Source organism: Urocitellus parryii, chromosome 7, assembly GCF_045843805.1.
Source record: "Urocitellus parryii isolate mUroPar1 chromosome 7, mUroPar1.hap1, whole genome shotgun sequence".
NCBI lineage: Eukaryota > Metazoa > Chordata > Mammalia > Rodentia > Sciuridae > Urocitellus > Urocitellus parryii.
The window spans coordinates 132,630,557-132,651,196 of NC_135537.1; positions in this window are offsets into that span (position 1 = coordinate 132,630,557).

Here is a 20,640-nt window from a genome sequence, read left to right on the forward strand (position 1 = left end):
AGCACCACATACCAACAAAGATGTTGTGTCCGCCGAGAACTAAAAAATAAATTAAAAAAAAAAAAAAAAAAGATCTGGGATGTAGTTCAATGGTAAATTGTCCCAGTGCCAAAAAATAAGAAAAAAAAATCACTGAGAGTATAAAGTATGTCTTTCTTTTTTCTTTTTCTTCTTGCAGTACTAGGAGATTGAATCCATGGGTGGTGATCTCTATTGAGCTACACCCCCAGGCCTTTTTTAATTTTGAGACAGGGTCTCCTTAATTGGCTGAGACGGATCTGGAATTTGTGCTTCTCCTGCCTCAATCTCCTGAGTTGCTGAGATTACAGGCATGTGCCACTGTTCCCAATGTACCTATTACACCTGGAGAGTATGATTTTAGAATATTACTGGTCATTCATTTTTATGATACTTTCATCTCCTATCAAATACTCCTATGAAATACTTTTGTATGAAGAGGTCTTTTTTTTTTAAAACTTCAGGTGGCTGAGCAAAGCACACCTGTAATCTCAGTGGCTCAGGAGGCTGAGGCAAGAGGATCACAAATTCAAGGCCAGCTTCAGCAAATTAGAGAGGCCCTAAGCAACTTAGTGAGACCCTGTCTCAAAAACTAAAAAGGATTGGGAAGATAACCCAATGGTATCCCTGGGTGTAATTCCTAGTTCTGTTTAAAAAAATAAATAAAATAAGCCTCAGGAGGTTTTGGTTTGTGTTCTGGTTTTGTGATATTCCTACCTCAGTCTTTCCAGTTGCTGGGATTACAGGCACATTATGAGAATCATAACTCCGGGCCTTGTGAATGGTGCAAGTGCTCTACCAGTGAGCTACTTCCTCAGTTCAAGCTTCAGAGATTTTTTTTTAAATTCAATCAAAACTTTTTCCTATTAATATGACATTAGATTCAATCGAAGATCTGTGCTTGTTGGCTAAGTGATTTGCATTATGTAAATGCAGAAAAATTTCATTACTGCCTTCTAGGATCTTAAGTTAGAACAGAAACCAAAGTCGCAGAACGCAGCAGCTGTGGAATATCCTGAAAAGGGTTTGGACTTGCTCCCACAAAATTCTGGGGATAGACTTGGCAGTCACTAATTAACTGTGTGACTTCAAACTCCAACCTTGGAGATTCACATTACTCACTTGCAAAATGGAAATTGACAACAAAAAACAAAACGAATGCAGCTGGGTAAAGTGGCGCATGCCTGTAAGTCTCAGCTACTGAGAGGCTGAGACAGGAGGATGGCCCTAGCACAAGGATTCTAGACAACTCAGCTACAAAACATCTCAAAAACAAAACAAAGCCTAGCTGGTGAGGCAGGCCTGTACTTCCAGCACTAGAGAAGTTGAGGCAGGAGGATCTCAAATTGGAGGCCAGCCTCTTTAATCCAGTGAGACCCTGTCTCAAAATAAAAAATAAAAAAGACTGATAAAGCATCCTTGGGTTCAATCCCTGGACATCCTCCCCCCGCCCCCCCGCAAAAAAAAAAAAAACTGAACAAAACAAAGAATACTAATGTAGGAAGTCTGAAAAGCAAAGGTGGGATTACTGAGGGCAGAGGGAAGACTAGCAGACCAAGATCAATAAAAAGAAGGATTATATATATGCAGTCAAATTTTATCCACTTTACCTTCTCCCATAGTCCAGTGTTAGAACTCTGATGGAAAATGGATTTACAATGGTCACTGAAGGATGAGCCCAATTGCAAAATTAAAAGGAATGCCCCTGAGGCTGGTGTGGTGGTGCACACCTGCAATCCCAGAGACTGGAGACTGAGACAGACAGGAGGATTGCAAGTTTGAAGCTAGCCTCAGCAATTTAGCGAACCCCTAAACAACTTAGTGAGACCCTGTCTTAAAACAAAAAGGACTGAGGATGTAGCTTAGTGGTAAAATGCCTCTGGGTTCAATCCCCAGTACCCTCCTCCCCTTCAAAAAGAAAGAAAAAGAAATATAGACTCGAAACTCTAAAACTCAAAACTTCAATTCTGCCTTGGAGGGGGCAGGGCGGGGGGGGAAGCTTTGGGTCACAATATTTAATGAGAGACCTGGAGAACAAGTATATTTTTGCCAAAATTATTTGAGAATGCTAGCATTGTTCTGGTTATATCTTGGCAAGAAGGAAGAAAAAGTTAGCATGATGGGAGACAAGCCAGGTGTCACCAAAGATCTAACTTGTGATTAAACTACACATGCTTGCTTCCCTGCCCTTGTGTTGGTAGTTCCTCTCACTGTGTTTACTGGTATTCAAGGAGAAGGAAGGAAAGGGATTCCATGAGCTATCCATCCATTACAGCACAAGAGGCTTTTTGTTGCTTAACCTCACAGGAATGTAACCTTTAACCACCAGTTTGGGATAATAACAGAACTTGTAAAATGCATTTATTATGACATTATATTTACTCATTTAGGCTCCCAAAGATGCTTGTTGTAGTAAACTGAATTTGCCTACTTGATTTGAAATGAGCTCAATGACTTTATGATAACTAATATGCCATTTTAAAATGAAGGGTTTGCATTGCATGGAAAAAATCAAAGACTGTGGGCAAGCTGGAGAACCAAGTTTGAGATTTTGTGGTAAGAACCACCACCAAAATTATGGCATAGAACTGCTGTGGTCGAGGACACCTCTGCTGCTATTCCAGAGGGGTAGGTGCTGCAGTGCCACAGCTGTTGTCATTGATGCCACCACTGCCACCTTCTCCACTATTGCCAGTGAGGATGCTTCATTGCTTCTGTTTATTTCTTAGCTCTTGATTAAAAATACAGTACAGTGCATCTGATTGAAGCACTTACGTCATGTGCTCAGTCCTCCATGAAAAGAAGAACGGGAGAGTATCTGGCAATTTCAGCTTCTGTGTTGGGAGGAGGGCTATGTCATTCAACAAAACTGTTAGGGTGGGGAAAATACAGGGAATATAGGAAAGGGGTTCCAATATGTAAGGACAGCTTTTGGAGTCTGAATAGTCAATAAAAAACAAGAAAAGTCTATTATATCTGGCAAACCTAAATTACCCTCTTACTTTGCACCTGTGCCCAAACAAGTGCATATTGTAAGAAAAATCACTTCACTGTCCTAATTGAACTCATTTACAGTGTATGGCCACAGTCTCAAATAAACTTGCAACACTGCCAGACTATTCTATCCACTTTCCTAGTAAGTTCATATATATATATTGTCTCTTTCTTTTCTTCCTTCCTTCCTTCCCTCTTTCCTTCCTTCCTTTCTTATTTTGGGGACTGAACCACTGAGCAACATTTCCAGCCCTTCTAATTTTTTTTTATTATTATTTTGCTAAGTTGCTGAGGCTGGTTTTGAATTTGTGATCTTCCTGTCTCAGCCTCCTGAGTGGCTGGGATTACAAGCATGCACCTGTTTTTGTTTGGTTTGGTTTGGTTTGGTTTGGTGCTTTTTTTTTAACTTTCTGAGATAGTATTTCATATTTCTCTCTACTCCATCTCCAATATCTCCCTTCATCCAATGATGTCTTTCTAAGCGATCCCTAGGGGAAATATGTGCAAATAGAAGAGGTCTATTCTATTGGTCTTCTCTTTCCACCACTGCCACCTTTCCCCTCCTCTCTGCGTCCCCTCCTCTCTCACTTACTCAAAGACTTTGCCCCTATAATCTCCTCTTTCATGTTCTACTGGATCATCCCACTGGCATGGACATGTCTTAATATCACTCATCTTCAAAAACAAAAACAAACAAAAAAATATGTGCTCCGAACCCATATCCTCTTCTACCTCCTCTTTCCCAGTGAACCTCATCACTTGGATTTTCTATTTTTGTTCTCACTCTCCCTCATCTCCAACTTTTCTTTAAACCATTTCAATTGGGCTCTTGTTTTCACTCTGCAGTCAAGGTCAGGACTGACCTACATCTTGCCAAAGCCAATGTTGATTTGTTTGATTTTTCTGTTGGCACTTATTGAACTTCTTAGTGACATTTGAGGCTTGAACATCTTGTCCTTTTTGAAACAGGTTATTTCTGAGAATCTCATGGCCTCATAGCCCCACTCCCACCCCATTCCCCTCCCCCCCCTTTTTTTTTTGGTCTCCTTTTTCTCAAATCTACTTGGCTTTCTCTGGACTCTGGCCTTAGGTATGTGACAAACAGAAAGTCTGGTGGTTCATTTTCAAAATCTAGTATTCAGCCTTAATTGGATCTAATTGTAGTCCTTCCCTTTTGCTCGCCCTAATTCTAAGATTAGCCAGTTGCTAGGGCTAATTGTTGGCAGACTGCCTGCCCAGGTGTGCTTGCTTGAGGATTCGCTTTGGAAGCGAGCACACCCTTCTGCAGAAGTACATTTATTTGCATTGTCCACTGGCTTCTGAGCGCGTATTTGATTTCTTGCGGCACCTCCTTACTTCCAACAGTTATCTTCTCTCCTCTAGCTACATTCTCTCCTTAAGTAATTTCTAGCCTCTCAACTTAATTTTTGCCTCCATGAATTTATTATATTTCCCCTCAACTTATTTTGAAAAATTTCGAGCTTACTGAAAAGCAGGAAGAATGTGAACACCTAAATGCTCTTCAATGAAGTTCACCATTTGCTAGCAATTTACCAACATTTGTGTGCACACATTCTTTCTCACACTCCCCTACACACTTTATTATTATTATTATTATTATTTGCTGAAGCATTTGAAAACTAGTTTCAATCAATATACTTCTCCTTAAAGCTTTAGGATATATATCCCAAGATCGAAGTAAAGATTTTCTTAAAAATACTAGGGCTGAGGTTGTGGCTCAGTGGTAGAGTGCTTGCCTAGCATGCACGAGGCACTGGGTTTGATTCCCAGGCACCACATAAAAAATAAATAAAATAAAAGTTTTTTTTAAAAAAACTATAATACTATCATTTATCTAAGAAAACTGGCAATAGGACTAGGACTATATCTCAGTGGTACCACACATGCTTAGCATGCATAAGACCCTGGGCACCGCCCACCCCAAAGAAAAAAGGAAGGAAGAAAGAAAAAAAATGAACACAAACTAATATCATCTAACATGCAGTCCATATCCAAATTTCCTCAGATCTCTAAAATATGACTTTCTAGAGAAGTTTTTCTTTTTAATCCAAGACCCAACCCAATTAAGATTCACTATTGCATTTAGTCACTATCTTTTTTTTTTTTAGAATTTTTAATATTTATTTTTTCGTTTTCGGCGGACACAACATCTTTCTTTGTATGTGGTGCTGAGGATCGAACCTGGGCCGCATGCATGCCAGGCGAGTGCGCTACTGCTTGAGCCACATCCCCAGCCCTAGTCACTATCTTTCTATTCCCATTTATTGTAGGATAAATAGACTCTTCGTCTTTATTTATTTTTTGCTTCATAACATCTACTTCTTTGAAGAGTCTGCTCTTGTAGAATGCATTGTCCATCAGTGGTTCTCAACCAGGGCAATTTTGCCCCCTAGGGGACATTTGACAATGCCTGGAGACATTTTTTGGTTGTCACAACTATGAAGGTGCTACTGTCATCTAGTGGGAAGAGACCAGGGATGCTGCTAAGCATTCTACAATGCCCAAGACAGTCCCTACAATTATCCAGTCCAAAAATTTTGTTAATGAGCACCACACTGTCTCTCTTAAGTGGAAGAACTCAAAGAAATGTGTGATCATGAGGACTTCGCTCTTTTGAGGGACTTCGCTCTTTTGGGGGAGGGAGTGCCACTGGAAATTGAACCCAGGAACACTTTACCACTAAGCTACATCCTTTTATGTTATATAAGTTACTTTGTTTTATGTGTGGTACTGGGGATTGAACCTAGAAGTGTTCTACCACTGAGTTACATACACAGCCTGTTGTTTTGGGGGTAGGGGCAGTGCTACAGATTGAATCCAGAAACTTATGCACGCTAGATAAGAACTGCTATTAAGTCACATCTCCAGACTCCACATTAAGGTAAAAATCAAAATGAAGTCACTCACCCTAAAAGTTCCAAGCTGAAACCAAGCTGTTTATTTGACCTTCAAGAAATTAGGATTACAGAGATAACGGCCACATTTCCCAAACAGACTGGTTTCAGTTGGCATGATACTGAAGTTCCATCTCTGTTTAATCCTTACCACAAAAGAAGTTACCTGAAATAACCGGAGGTTAAACAATCAGTTATTTCTCTATTGTTCTATCTTCCTTCCCCACCTTGCAAGGAAAATAAATTTGAAATGACCAATCTGCTTTTTATTTCTCCTCCTCCTCCTTGGGAGGCTGAGACAGGAGAATTGAGTTTAAGTCCAGCCTGGGCAATTGAAAGAAACCCTGTCTCAAAATAAGATTTAAAAAGGCTGAGATGTAGCTCAGTGTTAGAGCACTTGAGGTCCTGAATTTGATCGCCAGTACCACATATATACCCAATAAAGGGAAAGTGAGGAACGAGAGACTGGTAAGCAAGAAATGAAAGATGGAGACCAGGCAGAGATACACACAAGAGTTTATTTGTCAGACAAATAAAAGCCATCTCTCTATAGCAGAGAGAGGCAAAACAGGCTTGGGTCCGAGGACTTTTATGAGACAGACTCAGGAATCAGAGCTGAGCAGGTCCTAATGCAGGCAGTTAGGGATTGGATTGGTATGAAGGAGTGGTGAGCCTTTCTCAGAAACTCCCTTGGGCTGGAAAGCAAAACTTTTTCCTTAAAATGGTGGCTGCCACTTAAGATGGCCGTCCATATGCTAAGCAAGGAACTTATACCCAAAATAAAGCCAACAAAGATTGTTAAAAAATAATAATAATAAAATAAAATAAAAGGCAAGGGTGCTGAAGTTGAGAAACAATATTAGAGACTTATCTGATTGCTTACTCATGATTAAATTAGTATCCAACTTTTTGTCCCCAGAAAAAATTATACAAATGACCGAATGGTTTTTAGTGAATTTCATCAGGAGGCTCTTCCTGTCAAGTGTCCCTTTTGTTGGTCCCCAAATCTGATCAGTTATTTAAGCAGGGACAACTCTATCTGTCCACTGCAAAGATATATCCTCCCCCTGCTTTTTGCAATACTGGGGACCACCCCTTTTTATTTTTTGAGATAGGGTCTCCTTAAGTTGCATAGGATTTTGCTTAATTGCTAATGCTGACCTTGAACTCAAATTCTCCCACCTCAGTCTCTGAGTCAGCAGCATTACAAGACATTTACCACTGTGTCCAGCTCCCATCCCCCCCTTAAGTAATCTGTGCAATAATACTTGGAGATATTGTGAGTATTCTATTGCCTATATATATATATATATATATTTTTTTTTTTTTTGCAATTTTCAGCATCTATCAATGATCCTTGCCTGAACCAACTATGACACTAATTGTTGTGTCTATGATTATTTGCTGGCACTCTTGTGTAAAGAAGAGTTTTCATCTTTGTCATTTTAGTATTACTATGGACTAATGGTAATTTTAAATTCAATATACTACAATAATTGTTACCAACATTATTCATTTTTATGCTCAAATCATCATTAATTTGGCCATTGGAATCACTTCAAATTGGCTTCTACATCCTTTTGACATTTGCCAATAGTCTTTGAGCACTTCTTTGCTTTCTGAAACAAAAATATGTCTCTGACTTACCTTCCACTTCCCCTGCACCTGCCCTGGAATCATCTATTTCATGATTTCTGTTAATAGAGCATGGTACTTAGGAACCAAGAACTGAGTGCTAGGTATATTCGTTGCTATTAGGTATTATTATTTTCAGGCCTTTTCATTAGATAGAGCAAAAAATCACAAACTCAAAACCTAACTAAATGTATAAAAATCATAATTCAATGCCAATACCATAAATTCAAATCCAACAAATACCATTCCACCTTTATGCTTATACATTTGCTTTTTCCTTCTCCATCATGACAATCCTGGTTCTCAACAAAGTCAGTGTATTTTCTCACTAGCCCTATCCCATAATATCACAAAATATTAGTCCCTATAATAGCAATTTTTATTAGTTTCTGGTTTATCCTGAACTAATTTCCTTCCTTCCTTCCTTTCTTTCTGAATAAAAAATAACAGGCCAGGCTTGGTGATACATACAATCCCAGTGACTTTTCATTTCTTGCAGGTGGACCCCAAGTTTGAGGCCAGCCTAGGCAACTTAGTGAGACCCTGTCTCAAAATAAAACATAAAAAAGACTAGGGATGCATCTTTGTGGTAGAACTCCCCTGAGCTCAAATCTATTATGTCAAAAAAAAGAAATACAGAAAAAAACATTTCCACAGTGGTTGAGTAAATATCTCTGAAAATCTGCTGTTTCATGTGTATGTGTGTGCATGTGTGAGCACACATTCTTCTGGGGATTGATTCCAGGTCCTTGCATATGCTAGACAAGTGTTTTGCCACTAGACCTCACCCACAGCCCTCTGCTCTTCCATAATAGTAACAATAATGCTGGCAAAAATTGTCAAAGCCAACTTTCTCAAAGCTCTGGAAATTAATCAAAGTATCATAAAAATTGGAAGAGGATTTATTCAAGAAAAACAGCTGAATCTAGGTAAGAACAGAAAGCTCTATTCTGTCTTAAGTTAGCCTAGTCCCATTCTTCTCTAATTTTGCAGTGATCTTGAAACTACCATACCTGTGAAAACCAGCAGTCACTCAAGGGGGCAGAGTAGGCTTGAGCCTCCCCCTCAACTTGACATGCAGAGAATTGTCCCTATTTGATCTGTCTGACAGCCTGAAAACATCCATGAGTAAGATTTCTTTATCTATACTGACTCAGAGTTCAAACAGGCAAACATTCTATCCCCAGTGCATTTGCTGAAAAATAAAAAAATCAGCTGCAACTGGTAATACCAATTGGGGTTAACAGGAAGTTTAACAAAGAACTTGATTTTTTTTTTTTTTTTTTTGGCGGTGCTAGAGATTTAACTCAGGGGTTCTTTACCACTGAACTACATCCCCAGCCCTTTTTATTTTGGGGGATGGAGTCTCATAAACTGCCAAGGTTGGCTTCAAACTTGTGATTCTTCTGCCTCAGCCTTGGGTAGCTGGGATTACAGGCATGTGGCGGCACCAACCTAACTGACCAAAACATTCAAAAGCAAAACTGGTGAATGAGTTGTCTACAGAGGGATTTGATACATTCTGACTTATTCTTGGAACACATGCCTGTGTAGGGCTATGCATATGCCAAAGAAAGATCTGGGAAATCCCCAGTCTTTCTTCACCTCTTGCTGACCTTGAGCCTTTGCATGAGGAGAAAGTGAAGGGTAAGGCAAAGTTGCAAACTATTGGTGCATTGAAGGTGTAATCCAATACACTTGAAGCCCCTTGGCAAGGGCTATGAGATTATTGATTCAAGGCATTTAAGGAACTCTGTCCAATTGTTCACTGACCATTAAGTTAGTTGAGGAGAATGTCAGTAACTGTATAGACAAGAATGTCAGTAACTATATAGAATTAGTCCAGGAGAGTTATTCAAAAACACAACAATAGCAACAACTACACACTGAAACAATGACAAATACTAGGAATAGGGGCATTTGATTTCTAGAATTTCCTCATTTATTTATATATTTTTGTGCTGGGGACTGAATTTGATCCAGTCTCAGTGGTTAAGTGTTCCTGGGTTTAATTCCCACTATTAAACAACAAAACAAAAAAGTTGGTTGAGATTATCTAGTCTAAGAAACAGAAAGAGTAAAGAATAATGAACAAAGTCTAAGAGACTTGTGAGATACCATTAGGAAAATCAACCAATTAACCACTGAGCCATATCCCCAGCCCTTTTTATTTATTTATTTTTTTATTTTGAGACTAACTATTAAGTTGCTAAGACTGGCTTTGAATTTGAGTCCCTCAGCTTCCTGAGTTGCTGGGATTACAGATGTGTGCCAACACATCCAGCCTCATTATATTATTAAAATATCTACTTTCTGACAAAAGAAAAAAAAATGAATTACACAAAGAACAAAAGTATGGCACATACACAGGAAAAACATCATTTAATAAAAGTGGTACTTGAAGAAGTTCAAACATTGGATTTATTAAATATTTGAAGCCAGACATTATAAATATGTTCAAAAAACAAAGAGAAAACATGTCGTAAGTCACTAAATTAAAATATTAAATTGATGTATCACAAAAATAGAAAAGAACAATAAAGATATGGAAATTTAAAAAGGGACCAAATACAAATTTAGGAGTTGAAAATACAATAACTGAAATAAAAAATTCACTAGTGAGGCTGAACACAAGATTTGAACAAGCCGATGCTATACTGTACCCCTGAAATCCCAGTAACTCTGGAGGCTGAGAAAGGAGGATCACAAGTTCAAGGCAACCCTCAGCAATCTAGTGAGACCCTTTCTCAAAATAAACAAAAATAAAAAGGTCTGGAGATGTAGCCAGTGGTAAAGCACCCCTAGATTCAATTCCCAGTTCCAAAACAAAATAAAATGAACTGGGGGGTGTAGCTCAGTGGTCAAGTGTCCCTGGGTTCAATCCCCAGTACCAGAAGAAAACCATATCAAAACCTGAACATGGTGGCATATACCTATAATCCCAGCAACTCTGGAGGCTGAGGCAGAGAATCACAAATTTGAAACCAACCTTTGCAATTTAGCAAGGCCCTGTCTCAAAATGATTAAAAAAAAAAAAAAAGAGTCTCAGTGGTTAAGTGTTCCTGGGTTTAATCCCCACTATCAAAAACAACAACAACAACAAATTGTTTGAGATTATCTAGTCTAAGAAACAGAAAGAGTAAAGAATAATGAACAAAGTCTAAGAAACTTGTGAGATACCATTAAGAAAATCAATGTATGAATAATGAGGGCAAAAAGAACATTTAATGAAACAACGGCATAAAATTTCCCAAATTTGATGAAAAACATTCATTTGCTCATCCAAGAAATTCAACAAACATCGAGTATTATAAATTCAACTGATGCACACGTGAATGTCTCACAAACTGACCAAAGCCAAGGCCAAAGAGTGAACCTTTTAAAACAGGAAGAAAAAAAAATAAACAACTCCTTATGTACAAGAAATCCTCAATAACTGAAGACTTGTCATAAAAAACCACAGTGGCCAAGTCTGGAGTGTTGACACACACCTGTAATCCCAGCATTTTGGGAAGCTGAGGCAGGAGGATCACAAACTCAAAGCCAGCCTCAGCAACTTAGTGAGATCTGTCTCAAAAGAAAAAAAATGAAAAGAGGTGAGAATGTGGCTTAGTGGTTAAACACCCTTGGGTTCAATCCCCAGTATAAAAGAACAAAACCAGCCAAACACAAAAACCATAGTTGCAGATAGCAGGAGAATGGTATATTCAAAGTGATGAAGCAAAAGAACTGTCAATCAAGAAGGACAGATTTAGTAAAATTATCCTTCAAAATTAAGACATTCCCAGATAAAGAAAGATAATATTTTGTTTTTTTTAAATTTATTTTTCAGTTGTAGTTGGATACAATACCTTTATTTTATTTATTTTTATGTGGTGCCCAGCCCAATAATGCATTTTTAGTAGACCTGCCCTACCAAGAATGAATAAAAAGGGCTGGGGATGTGGCTCAGTGGTTAAACATCCCTGAGTTAAACCCCCAGTACAAGAAAAAAAAAAAAAGCAACAGTATTTATGTTTATGGATATATTTGTTGCCTATTCTATCATTAATTACATTAAATGTACATGGGCTAAATACTCCAATCAAATGTAAAGATAGGCAATGGATTTTTAAAAAACCTCATTAACTATGTATTGTACCCAGAGCTATATGTAAAGTCAAATACACTAAATGTATGGAAAAAATAGTTAGTGCCAATAGTATTTTTTTATTTTTTATTTTTTAGCTGTAGATGGACACAAAACCTTCCAAGATGCTGGGAATCTTTATTTTATTTATTTTTATGTGGTGCTGAAGATTTAACCCAGTACCTCACATGTGCTAGGCAAGCGCTCTACCACTGAGCTACATCCCCAGCCCTGCCAATAGTATGTAAAAGAGAGAGAATGTGGTGTTACACAGTCAGGTATTTGTGTATAAACACAGGAAAGTTATATCCATTTCATTCTACTGTCTTTCCTAATTCCATCCTCTATTCCTTTCCTTCGTCTAATTCAATGAACTTCTATTCTTCCCCACCTCTCTTATTGTGTGTGAACATCTACATATCAGGGAGAACATTTGGCTTTTTGTTTTGGGGGATTGGCTTATTTCACTTTGCATGATGGTCTCCAATTCTGTCCATTTACCAGCAAATGCCATAATTTCATTCTTCCGTAAGGCTGAGTAATATTCCATCATGTATATATACTTCAGTTTCTTTATCCATTCATCTGTTCAAGGCACCTAGGTTGGTTCCGTAGCTTAGCTACTGTGAATTTAGCTGCTATAAACATTGATGTGGCTGTGTCACTGTAGTATGCTGATTTTAAGTCCTTGGGTATATGCCAAGGAGTGAAATAACTGGATCAAATGGTGGTTCCATTCCAAGTTTTCTGAGGGATTGCCATACTGTTTTCCACAGTGATTGAGCCAATTTGTAGTCCCACCAACAATGTATGAGTGTATCTTTTCCCCCACATCCTCACTAACATTTGTTGTTACTTGTATTATTTTAATTTATTTTTCACTGGGGATTGAACCCAAGGGCACTCCACCACTGAGCCACATCCCCAGACCTTCTTTATATATTTTTTTGAGACAGGGTCTTCTTGAGTTGCTTAAGGTCCTCGATAAGTTGCTGAGGCAGCCTTTGAACTCACAATCCTCCTGCTTCAGCCTCCCAAGATGCTGGGATCCTTTTATTTAAAAAAATATTTGTTTTTAGTTGTAAGTGGACAGAATACCTTTATTTTATTTTATTTTTATGTGGTGCTGAGGATTGGCCCTGTTTTTCAAAGTGGCTGTACCATTTCAAAGTTCTACTTGCGATGTAGAATTTTTTTTATTATTTATTTTTTAGTTTTTGGGGACATAACATCTTTGTTTGTATGTGGTGCTGAGGATCGAACCGAGCTGCCCACATGCCAGGCAAGTGAGCTACCGCTTGAGCCACATCCCCAGCCCAGCAATGTAGAATTTTGTGCTAGGCAAACACTTTACCACTGAGGTACAACCGCAGTCCCATTACTTGTATCCTTGATAACTGCCATTCTGACTGGAGTGAGATGGAATCTCAGTGTCGTTTTAATTTGCATTTCTCTATTTGCTAGAGATGTTGAACATTTTTTCATATATTTGTTGACCATTTGCATTTCTTCTGTGAAGTGCCTGTTCAGTTCCTTTGGGCAAAGGATTTAAATAGATATTTCTCCAAAGATATACAAATGGCACATGAAGCCATGTTCAATATGGTCATCAGAAAAATGCAGTTCAAACCACAAGACACCAGTTCACACTCTACGAGGATGACTAAAAGTAAAAAGCCTATAAATAACAAGTATTGGCAAAAATGTGGAGAATTTGAAATCCTTCTTCATTGCAAGTAGAATTTTGAAATGGTACAGCCACTTTGAAAAACAGTTTGACAGTTCTTCAAAGTGCTAAACACAATGTTACCTTATGACTCAGCAATTCTACTCCTAGTTATATACACAAGTGAAATGAAAATATATGTCCACATAAAACATTGTACACAAATGTTCATAGCAGTGTTACATGAAAATAACCCCAAATGTCTCTTAACTGGTAATGGATTAAAAAAAGGTATATCCATACAATGGAACAGTATTTGGTTATAAGAGGAAACACAATATTGATACATGTCACAACATGATGAAATTTAAAAACATAATGCCTTGTTAAAGAAGCCAGATGTGTGTGTGTATATATATAATATATATATATATATATAATATATATATATATATATATATATATATATATATATATATATATTTTCTGTATTACCTAATTTTTTAACAGTTTTATTGAGCTATAATCCATACAACATAAAATTCATAAAATTCACCATTTTATAATATATACTCTACTGGTTTTTAGTTACATTCACAAAGATATATAACCATCGCTATGATCAATTTTAGAACTTTTTCATGACTACACAAAGGAACCCTGTACCCTAGTCCTCTTTCCCACCAACCATTGACATCTACTGATCTGTTTTCCTCATCTATGGATTTTCCTATTCTGGACATTTCATATAAATGGAATCATACAAGTTGTCTTTTTTATTTAATTTTTTAAATTGTTGATGAACCTTTATTTTATTCATTTATTTACATGCGGTTCTGAGAATTGAACCCATTGACTCCACAAGCTAGGCAAGTGCTCTACCACTGAGCCACCAGCCCAGCCCAATTTTATGACCTTCATTTTGCTATGAAAAACAACATTATAAATAATAAATTTGTGAACTCTTTCATTTTTTTCAGATGTCTCCTTGGGATAATTTACTATGAAAGAGATTGCTGGGTCAGAGAATAAATAAATATGAATACAAAATTTTGTTAAATATTGCCAAATATTTCCTCTGTAATATTTGTTCCATTTTGCATTTCCAACAGCAACAGAATACTTATTTTCCTCATATTTTCATGAAGAGAACGTTGACCAATTTATTTGAATTTTTCCAATAAATGATTGAAAACCACTATATCAGTGTAGTTTCAGTTTGAATCATATTTTGAGTGATGTGGACATCTTTTCATATATTTAAAAAAAAGCATTTGATGCTTTTTTTTTTTTTTTTTTTTTTAATGTCGTACTGGGGATTGAGCCTAGGGCCTCATACATACTAGGCAAGTAATTTACTACTAAACCTCATCTCCAGCCCTTTTGTCTGCTTTTTATATTGAGACATGGTTTTACTAAATTATCCAGGCAGGCTTTGACTTGCAGTCCTCCTGTATCAGCCTCCTGAGTAGCTGAGATTATAGGCATGTGCCACTGAGTCCTGCCGTACCTTAAAATGGACTTCCATATTCTTTGCCCATTTTTAAAAATCAGGTGTTTAGTCTTGGTTCTCTAGATTTTTAAAAAGAGCTCTTTATATATTTCCATCCATTGACTATAAATATCATCTCAATACAATTGAACCCCAAATTTATAGCCCCATATCTGAGCTGCAGATTCGTATATGCAACTATCTACCTGACACTTAGATGCTAAACAGGTGACTCAGTTCTACCACTGTATAGATAGAACTGGCTGGGTGTGGTGGCACATGCCTGTAATCCCAGTGGCTCTGGAGGCTGAGGCAGGAGATGGTAAGTTCAAAACCATCCTCAGCAATTTAGCAAAGGCTAAGCAATTTAGCAAGATCCTGTCTCAAAATAAAATATAAAAAGGGCTGGAGATGTGGCTCAGTGGTTAAACACCCCTGAGTTCAATCCTTAGTACAAAAAAAAAAAAAAAGAATTCCTTATTGTTTGCTTTGTGTACTGTTATTGATAGTCATTTGTTTATTCATTAATTCAAAAATCATTAACTAAGGACTTGTTATGTTGGTTATAGACATACAATGTTAGAAATAGACTCTGACCCTATTTTGGGGGACAACATTTTCCTCAGTGGGAGAAAGACATACATAGCTAGCTGGCTGGCCACGTATCATGGTGATTATGCATATGGACATTGGCCCCAAACAACATGAGTCTCTCACTTATCATCTTTGTGACCTTAGATGCATTATTTAACCTCTTTGTTTATTGGAGATGGAACTTAGGGCCTCATACTTAGTAGGCAAACACTCTTCGGTCAAGCTACTTCTCTAGTCTTTTTTATTTTTATTTTGAGACAGCATCTCACTAAGTTTCTTGGGCTGGGCTTCATGATCCTCCTGCTTCTCAGCCTTCTGGGTAGCTTGGATTGTGCCACTGCTAGGCTCTTAACCTCTTTGGTCTCATCATCTACAAAACGAGGTTGACGACAGTTTCCCCACAACCAATATCCCCATAATAAGGTTTTTAAGGGGATTAAAAAAGTTAAGACATGTGCCTGGCACATGATATACATTAGCAAATGTCAGTTGTTTTTATCTCCAGACAATTTTGCCATTGTGTGGTTAATGTTATAAAAGGGTAATTGCAAGAGAAGGGAGCATGCACAAGCTCTGAAAATACTGGTCTAAGAAGTTACATATATAACTAACAATGAATCTCTCTTTGAATTATTAATTGATAGCTGGTAAAGAACTGAAATAAGAGCCCTAATCATCATGAGATAAGAAATGTGATATAATTTCTATTCAAAGCCAAGAAACTTGACATTTTAACCCCAGTACCTTATCTAGTGTAAATGGAGCAGCTCCGTTAGACTTTTGTAAATATTGGTAATTTTGCCCTGGATTCCACGGAAAACTTTCACATAGTAAAGTCTATGGTCTAGACCCCTATTTCCCAGGATGGAAACTACTCTTTGAGGATAAAAAGGAGAGAGGGAAAGGAGAAAGCAGGTATTCACAGAGCAACCACCATGGGTCAGGATATTTGGGGTCTTCAGTCTCCCGATGCATCATAAATTTGGTCTATTAGAGATATGTACATATCTAAATAGTATGTTTTGGGTGAACACTTAATCCTTGCCAGAATTTCCAGATCTGATCTGAAGCCTGGAGCTCTTCCCTGGATAGCAGGTTGCATCTTGGGAAGGTATAAGAGAAGCCAGTGTTCTGTTTGGGGCACTCCTCCCATAGGCTCTTTGCTTAGGAGAGGGATGGAGGGCAAGGGTGGATTGGAGCAATAATAGGCACCTGCCATTTTTTCTTCTCTAGGTTCCAGATACTCTTGGTCAAATGGATCAGGAGATAACTGGAGAAGAAGGGACCAGTATAGGGAATCATCTTGGCTGAACACATATTGGGTGTCTATTCTTGATGGGCTTTTTCTGGAAGGCTGCAGTAAGGAAACCCGTACCCAGGCTGTGACTTTATATGAATCTCCAAATGTCTGGGAATAGACAAAATCTCTAGGGGAGAGTGTCTGATTCTGATCCCTATTCCCATAGCCTGCTTTGCAAATGTCCCTTATTGCTGGGCAAAGTGGCGCACACTTGTAATCCAGCTATTTGGGAGGCTGAGGCAGGAGAATTGAAAGTTCAAGAACAACCTCAGCAATTTAGTGAGTCCCTATGGACTTAGCAAGATCCAGTCTCATTTTCTTTTTTCTTTTTTTTTTGCTTGTTGAAGCACAGGGAAGTATGGTGCTCCTATCCTACTATGAAGACTCTAAGTGTGAAGGAGAAGAACACTTAAAGTGGTGAATACTTTCATCTGAGTGCTAAATTGGAACACCTGATCTGTACTTAACAGAAATTACAGGGTAGAATTTTTGCAGAATTTTTCAAGAAGAATTTGGGTTATCTATTTTGTATTTATTGTCTACCCTTTGGGTTGTTGTGAGGAGTAAAATGAAATAATATTCGTGGGAAAGCACCTAAGAAAATTAAATGCTGCAAAAATATGTAGTAAACCATCAGGCCTGGTAGCCCATTCCCATAATCCCAGCAACTCAAGAGGCTGAGGCAGGTCACAGCCCAGGCAACTTAGTGAGAACCTGCCTCAAAATAAAAAATAACAGTAATTTTAAGAAGCTGGGTATATAGCTCAGTGGTAGAGTGCCCCTGAATTTAATTTCTAGTACCAAAAACAAACAAACAAACAAACCGTAAAATTATTGTCATTAGTATTATGGAGACTTGGGAGCTGTAAAATTATTGTCATTAGTATTATGGAGACTTGGGAGCTGAAGATAATAAAATAGTCCAGTCTAATACCCTGATCATAGCAAGGATTCCTTGTCTAGCATGTCTGAATCACCAGCCATCTCTGCTTGCATTCTTTATTATTATTATTATTATTTTAATTTTTAATATTTATTTATTTATTTATTTTTTAGTTTTCAGCTGACACAATATCTTTGTTTGTATGTGGTGTTGAGGATCAAACCCGGGCCGCACGCATGCCAGGCGAGCGTGCTACCGCTTGAGCCACATCCCCAGCCCTATTATTTTTATTATTTATTACTTTTTTGGAACAGGTGATTGAACCCAGGGGTATTTTACCATGAAGCTAAAATTCCAGTCCATTTTTTTTTTTGTTTTTGCTTTTGATGACAGGTCTAAGTTGCTTAGGGCCTTGTTAAATGCTGAGGCTGGCCACAAACTTTTCATTCTCCTGCCTCAGCCTCCCAAATCACTAGAATTACAGACGTGTACTATCATGCCTGGCTCTGCTTGCACTCTCATAGCAACCAGAGTTAATTCCCTGGAAGGCAGAACCTTCTTTTTCTGATCTCTGGGCATTGTACCTACTCAAATCCAGCGATTTGAGGAAACTCTTCATGGCCCAGGTCATTTCTTTACTTCCCCCCTAGTCTCACTTTCTTTTCTTTTTCTTTTTTTAAATTTTTTTTGTAGTTGTAGATGGACAGAATGCCTTTATTTTATTTGTTTATTTTTATATGGTGCTAAGGATCAAACCCAGTGCCTCACGAATGCTAGGCAAGTGCTCTGCCACTGAGCTACAGATCCAGCCCTAGTCTCACTTTCTTTCAAATCTCCATGTATTTTGCACAGAATAATTTTTAGATTCTGCATTCCCTGGGGTTCCATTCACTGCGGCTGGTCATTGGCATCTTGCTAATAATGGTGCCCAGAACAAACACAATCAACACTGCTGATGTAACCCTATCAGGGCAAACTACATGCAAGGCATCACCACCTATAATCTACAGGGTGTGAATCTATTAATGAAACACAAAGTGAGTCCTTTCCAAAAGTTCCATCAAATTTGCTCATTTTAGTTTTCTAACTGGCAAATATCACTAAATTTTTTTCCACCTAAATAATATAAAAATTTGTGCTCCTTGGATTTAGTCAACTTTCTCTATCCGTGGGAATTGGTTCCAAGATGTAGCCCCCACTCTCCACCGCATGGATGCCAGAGTCCCTTCTATATAATGTCTTATACAAATGTTTGCGATATAACCTGGGTACATCTTCCCATATATTTTAAATTGTTCTAGGTTACTTATAACACTGTGTAAATGATATGTAAATTGTTATGTTATATTGTTTAGGGAATAATGACGAGAAAATATGCAATATTTTCCAAAATATTTTCAACATGCAGGTGTTGAATTTGCAAATGTGGAATCCATGGTTATGGAGGGCCAATTAAATGGACCCAAATTAAGAAATATCACATTGGGGAGCTGGGGTTGTAGCTCAGCGGTAGAGCACTTGCCTAGCATGTGTGAGATACTGGGTTTGATCCTCAGCACCATATAAAAAATAAATAAATAAGGGTATTGTGTTCATCTACTAAAAAAAAAAGAAAAAAAAAGAAATTTCACATTGGAGCCGGACACAGTGGTGCAAGCCTGTAAACCAAGTGACTCAGGAGGCTAAGGCAGGAGGATTGAAAGTGTAAGACCAGCTTTAGCAATTTAAGGAGACCCTTGTCTCAAAATAAAAAATAAAAAGGGCTGGGGATGTAGCTCAGTGGGAGATCTCCTCAGGTTCAGTCTCTATTTTCAGAAAATGAAAATCACAAAGCCAGTCTCCTAGAAGGTAGGCTTTTAGGCATCCTTATTAACAGCATGCCAGAACTAGTCATGACTAAGGTCATACTGTGATATTGGTTGTCTTTCTCTCTTTACAGCGTATCTCCTATTCACTCATTATGTTTACTTGTTTTGGAACTTTATATAAGTAGAATCATGCTATATGATTTTATCATTTCTTTTAAAATTATATTTGTGAGATTCGCCTATATTGACTATGTGGCTCTAGTTTGCTCATTTTATTGCTATAGAGTATTCCATTAAATATCCAATATAATGAATATTTAATTCAAAAAATTTAAATTATTGTTGATGAATGTTTGGGTCACTTATTGTATCATGAACCATGCTCCTATGAATATTCTTTTTTTTTTTTTTTGGTGGTACTGGGGATTGAACCAGGGACTTCTTGCCAATGATCTTCATCCCCAGTCCTTTTCCCCTTTTTTTCCCCTTTGTTCTCTTTAGATACACATGACTCTAGAGTGTATTTTGACATATTATACATCCATAGAGTATAACTTATTCTAATTAGGATCCCATTCTTGTCTTTCTCACTTTTTGTTTTGAGAAAGGGTCTTGCCAAGTTGCCCTTGAACTTGTGGTCCTCCTGCCTCAGCTTTCTGAGTGGCCTATTAACATTCTTGCATTTGTCTACTGGTGCACACATGCAATATAATTGACATGTCATTATTTCATGTCTTATCTCTCAATTTTCTTCAGAATCCAAGAATCACTTCTTTTATACTTAATAAAGCCTTTGAGCACACACTAGTTTTCTCTAGCATATATACTTAGGAGTTGAATTGCTGTGTCTTAGGGTTTACCTAAAAATATAAAAATGTAGGTAACTCTGATTTGATTTCAGAATTGCTTTTTCAACCCTTGGCGGTGGGAGGGTGTGGGGCTGTGGCGGGGGTGGGGTGGTGGTGGCGGGGATTCTGGGTGTCCAAATCAGATGCCTGAGCAGTTCAGAATGACCTTGATCTTGAGGGTCTGGTTTCAAGCCTGATTATCAATGGCAATAAATGAGCAACTCATTCACTGAGAGAAGCCCTCCTATAGAGGGCATTAGTGTCTGTTATCTTTATGGCCCTTATGTCCTGTTAATCATCACAACTACTGGGGCTGCTTATCCTGCCTGGCCAAAGGTCTCTGTGCTTAGTATGGATT